Source organism: Choristoneura fumiferana, chromosome 2 (assembly GCF_025370935.1).
Source record: "Choristoneura fumiferana chromosome 2, NRCan_CFum_1, whole genome shotgun sequence".
Taxonomy (NCBI): Eukaryota; Metazoa; Arthropoda; class Insecta; order Lepidoptera; family Tortricidae; genus Choristoneura; species Choristoneura fumiferana.
This window is the reverse complement of record NC_133473.1, coordinates 20,435,171-20,440,568: the sequence shown is the minus strand read 5'-3', so window position 1 is coordinate 20,440,568 and position 5,398 is coordinate 20,435,171.

The window sequence follows — 5,398 nt, the reverse complement described above, 5'->3', positions numbered from 1 at the left end:
CTCTTGCACTGAACGGATCGCTTTCAAGTAGTAGACACAATCGTGCAAATAACTGTACTAATGTTTAAATTGACTGTACTTTTATAGTTCTTTTAGTTCACTAGTACGTCTATCTATGCATGGTTTGCTTTGCTTCCTTTGTTGCAGGGTCTCCAGATGTGTCCCCAAAATATTGTATGGATGTGTCCGTTTTGTTACGAAAATTATTAAGAAAAAATCGTACTTAACAAAATGGAGACAATCCATACAATATTTATAAGAAGACCCTGTTTTTAGCTCGGAATCATGGACTGAGTCTACCTACCCCCAAATTTTGATGAAATCGGAGAGATGAACTCAGGGTACAACCTATGGGACCACGGTAGATAGAAATGCCCAGGTACATTCAAGGAATCGTTTATGTTTACAACAACAGCAATATGGCTGAAATCTCAAGTTAATTAATCATTTCGAATTAAAAACAAGTTATCAAATAAACAATAATAGGTAGTAATAAGCCGTGGTGGCCTAGTGGTTTGACCTATCGCCTCTCAAGCAGAGGGTCGTGGGTTCGAACCCCGGCTCGCACCTCTGAGTTTTTCGAAATTCATGTGCGGAATTACATTTGAAATTTACCACGAGCTTTGCGGTGAAGGAAAACATCGTGAGGAAACCTGCACAAACCTGCGAAGCGATTCAATGGTGCGTGCGAAGTTCCCAATCCGCACTGGGCCCGCGTGGGAACTATGGCCCAAGCCCTCTTGTTCTGAGAGGAGGCCTGTGCCCAGCAGTGGGACGTATATAGGCTGGGACGAGGTCGTGTTCAGTATTTTTATGACTAGGTACCTAAACAGTTCCAGTTCCAACGTTCGGTCAAGGACTTTAATTCATGAGCCATCATGGAACCATTTCACAGTAAACGTCATAGTGACATCGCATTAATTAACAAGAAACCTTATGATAGCTAAGTTTATGCAAAATATAAACCTAAATTCGAATAATAAAAAAAATCTTTTAGTTCATTGATCCGCAAAGTAACGCCTGATTCAATAAATTATTTAATTAACAAGGAAAATCGTGATGATTTTTCCTTTTAAAAGGTATGTATGTAAGTATGTAAACTCTTTATTGCACATAAAAATAAAAATACAAATGCACAGAGAGGAGAACAAAGACCCATGAATTAAAGTCCTTGACCGTACCAACCAGATGGACGGATAACAAGACATCCGAACCTGCGACTCTAACCAAGGTTAAAGCCGCGGGTTCACGGTGGATGCAGGCCGCCTCCAACCGAGCAACTGGAGATCTATGGGACGACCTATTTTCAACAGTGGACGTCCTACGCCTGATATGATGGATGATAATGATCTCTAATGTCTGTGATGGCTCTGCAGCAACTCGTTGGCAAACTCACAAAAATACGTTAGCGTTTCAATTCCCAAAGCACCAAAATATGAAATACTGTATAATTTGTTTAAACCGCATTTACAGAGCTCGAAATTCAGCCACAATAAACCACTTTAATTAGTACTGGCTTAATGAAATTTCCCAGTAATGTTAAATATTTGTTTGCCTGAAGGATTTTAAAACGTTCAGTCGGTCTCTTATCTCATTTCCGATTTATGTTTGTTCACTCTGAACGGTAAATAAGACTGAGAAAAGGATTTGGAATAAGCATCACTTTTATAAATATGAAAGTTTAGGGTTTTTATAATAAAACTGATCCGTTATTAATCATTACCTTTGTCACCTAATCATCATCATCATTAGATCAACCGTAGGACGTCCACTGTTGTACATAGCCTCTCCCATAGACCTCCAGTTGCTTCGGTTGGAAGCAGCCTGCATCCACAGTGAACTCGTCGCTGTAGCCAGGTTATCCGTCCATTTCGTTGGTGGACCTTAGACGTCCTACGCTGCGCTTGCCGATCCGCGGTCTCCATTCGAGTACTTTTCGGGCCATCTGTTCTCCATGCTGTATGGTTTGCCTTCAGCGAAACTGATGAAAAGACGATAAATTTAGAAATAAGTACCTAATTTAAAGATTTTGCCCTTAATGGTTTTGTTATAAAAATTAGTAGGACTTATACCTATCTCAAAATGGTCTGGAATGTTTTTGCAAGTGGTTGTATTGCAAATGAACAATCACAAAAATAAATGAAACCAACCATATAAAATACACATTTAGAACAAATATTATGTATGTATGTATGTAGACAGATACACAACATGTAAAGAAACGAACTATAACAGTAATAGAAATTAAAACGGTTATTCGCAATAAATTATAAAACACACACACACACACACACACACACACACACACACACACACACACACACAGACAAATACACACACAGAGAGAGAGAGAGAGAGAGAGATTAAAGAAAAAACACAAGTTTTTTGCGTAATCGCGAAGCGGTCCTTTAGCTCCACTGTTGGCCGTGTGGGCCAAGGCTGGTCTTCTGGCTGTGACCGCTTGGTAACAGTTAGCACTGTTAGTAAATTAAGCATGAAAAAGAGGTAAAAATTACTGATTATTGTATAGTACTCGATATAACATTTATCTTGATACAATGAAAATATACCTGCGCATCAACGTAAACAATTCAAACGAAATCCCACTTATGTGATCAACAAAAGCCGGCTGAAAAGCTCGACAGCCGAAACGCGCAAACCCGCGTGTTAACCATTGTCTCGAACAGCTTAACGAGTTGATGTGCGGGATTTAATTAAACGTTGGTAACATTTTCATAATTGCGCGCCCATTTATTGCGAGCAATTATTAAACGCGATTTTTGCTTTGATATTGTGAATTAATTTGAGTTTACTCGATGCAGGAGTTACGAATAAAATTGAGTTTAATTCTATTGAAGAGCACTTTATGCAGAAAGCATACCATGCGTTTCAAATAACATTAACATTAGATTTTCTTCGCCGTGTGGTGTCGGTCAAGAATTGCACCACCCCCCTCTCTTCCCGTGGGTGTCGTAAGAGGCGACTAAGGGATAAACCGGAGGATGGGCAGCAGCGTTCTCCGCGAACTATCGGATATAACTGCGGTCGCCAACCCGCCTGCCAAGCGTGGCGACTAAGGCATTTGCCCCCCCAAGGTACAAGATATAAAACTAATGAAAATGAATCCACACAATCAGCCCAGGGCGGGGCACATTGCTCGCAGGACGGATGGCCGATGGGGCCAGAAGGTTCTCGAATGGCGTCCGCGGACCGGGAGACGAGCTGTCGGTAGGCCTCCAACAAGATGGAGCGACGACTTGGTTAAGTAAGATCGCGGGATCGCGGTGGATGCGGAAAGCACAAGACCGGTCTGAGTGGAGAGCCTTGGGGGAGGCCTATGTCCAGCAGTGGACGTCTTTCGGCTGACATGATGATTAGATTTTCTGACAACTTCGCTCGCTGCCAATCACAAATGCTGCCAGTTTGTAACATTTTTGCAAGGGAAGTAATGTGCGTGTGGAAGGCAAGAAAGGGACACCACATTATTTTCTCCAAAAAAGTCGTCATGATGGTTCACTGTTGATCATTAACCGCCGACCACGACCACTCTGTCAAGAGTGTAGCGTACTTACAAGAGTTCTAACCCGCACAGACACCTATAGAATAAGGTAGAATAGCTCGCCTCCTCACCACTAAATCATTGGAAACTTACCTATCCGCAGCAATATGATCACCCTGTGCTACGAATGTGATTCTCATTAAGCAAAGTATAACACAACAGCTCTATTATGATTATGGCTCGATGAAATTAAAACGAACAGGCTGGAGTGCGCTGAAAATTACCTTTCCAGACTACATTGAACTTATTTAGTCAGCTCATGCATGTAATTCGCACTCAAACGCGGCGCGGATTACTCCGCCAGCCGAGACCCACAAATCCTTAAACAGAAATTTAAATAAAAATCATCCCAAGGATTCCCACACTTCAAATTCAGAGCCGAAAGCAATGCAATAAAAAACAACTTTGCTCTAAGTTTTAATTCCTCTAAGCATACTTAAGTAAACAGAGAAAAAGTATGGAAAACTCGACAGGGACAGCCAAGGACAGGCCCCCGGAAACTCCCGAATACGTCAAACAACGTCCAGCGTTGGGCGTCCAAATTTGCAAAGTTACATTTACTTTTTCACAGTACTTTTTCGAACTAAAAGTGAGTCTTAAAACGCAGGGAATAGGGAGCAATCGGTATTTTCCCGCGCGTAAGTGGCCACTCGTAGCGTACGCAGAAGTTTTTCACAATTTTTGGCTTAATCTTACAAAGTGGCGAAGTTGGCAACTCATTAGGACGAGGCTGGATGTTTACCAAAACACCTCGTGCGCTAAATTGAATTTAATTCGGGCTTGATTAAGACGTTTCCCGTTGATTCCTCCTTGTTTTGGAGTCTGACCACGAACTGTTTGTCTCGATGACCACTCTCCCGATTATCAATTTGTGGCTTTCTTTGGCGGTTATTTACCTTTGTTTCAAGCTTTGGGTGGAGAATATGGTGTGTATATCTATCAGATGATGAGTTAAAATAATCTTCGCGTGAGGTGACCTAGAGCCTGTTTCATTAGGCATCAATGAAACAGTTGCTCTATGTAAAGAAGATATTTGGAATTTCTATATAACTGATGAGAATGTTACGCTATAAAACATGGATTATACGAGGTTTATGCCATTATTGTTTCTTCCTATTCGCGATTCTGCACAAAATAAATTCCACACAGCTGAATTTGATCACATGCGTAATGCTTCACAGTCATTATTTCTACGCAGTCTTGTTTCTTCCTATTCGCGATTCTGGACAATATGAATTCCACACAACTGAATTTAATCACATACGTAATGATATTCAGTCATTATTTCTACGCAATCTTGTTTCTTCCTATTCGCGATTCTGCACAATATGAATTCCACACAACTTAATTTACTCACATGCGTTATACTTCACGATACTATCTTTATCTTTTATTCTATCTATTTTCTATGATATCTTGTTTCTTCCTAGTCGCGTTTATAAATAAAAAAAAAACAGACTGCGAAAATTATCATGGTCGCGAGCTTTAAGTTAATTGTGAACGGAACACCTTGAGACGAAGCTTCCGAAGGCAGCAGCAGCCTAAATAAAATAATAATAATAAACAGGGACGATTGAAATTAAAAAAAAAAAAAAAATTTTCTCCGCCCCAATTTTGTCCGGGTTCGATTCCGTTATGTATGAGATTTTTAAAAAAATAATTACAGAATCGTGAAGTATAACGCATGTGATTAAATTCAGTTGTGTGGAATTCATATTGTGCAGAGATCGCGAATAGGAAGAAACAAGATTGCGTAGAAATAATGACTGAATATCATTACGTATGTGATTAAATTCAGTTGTGTGGAATTCAATATTGTGCAGAATCGCGAATAAGAAG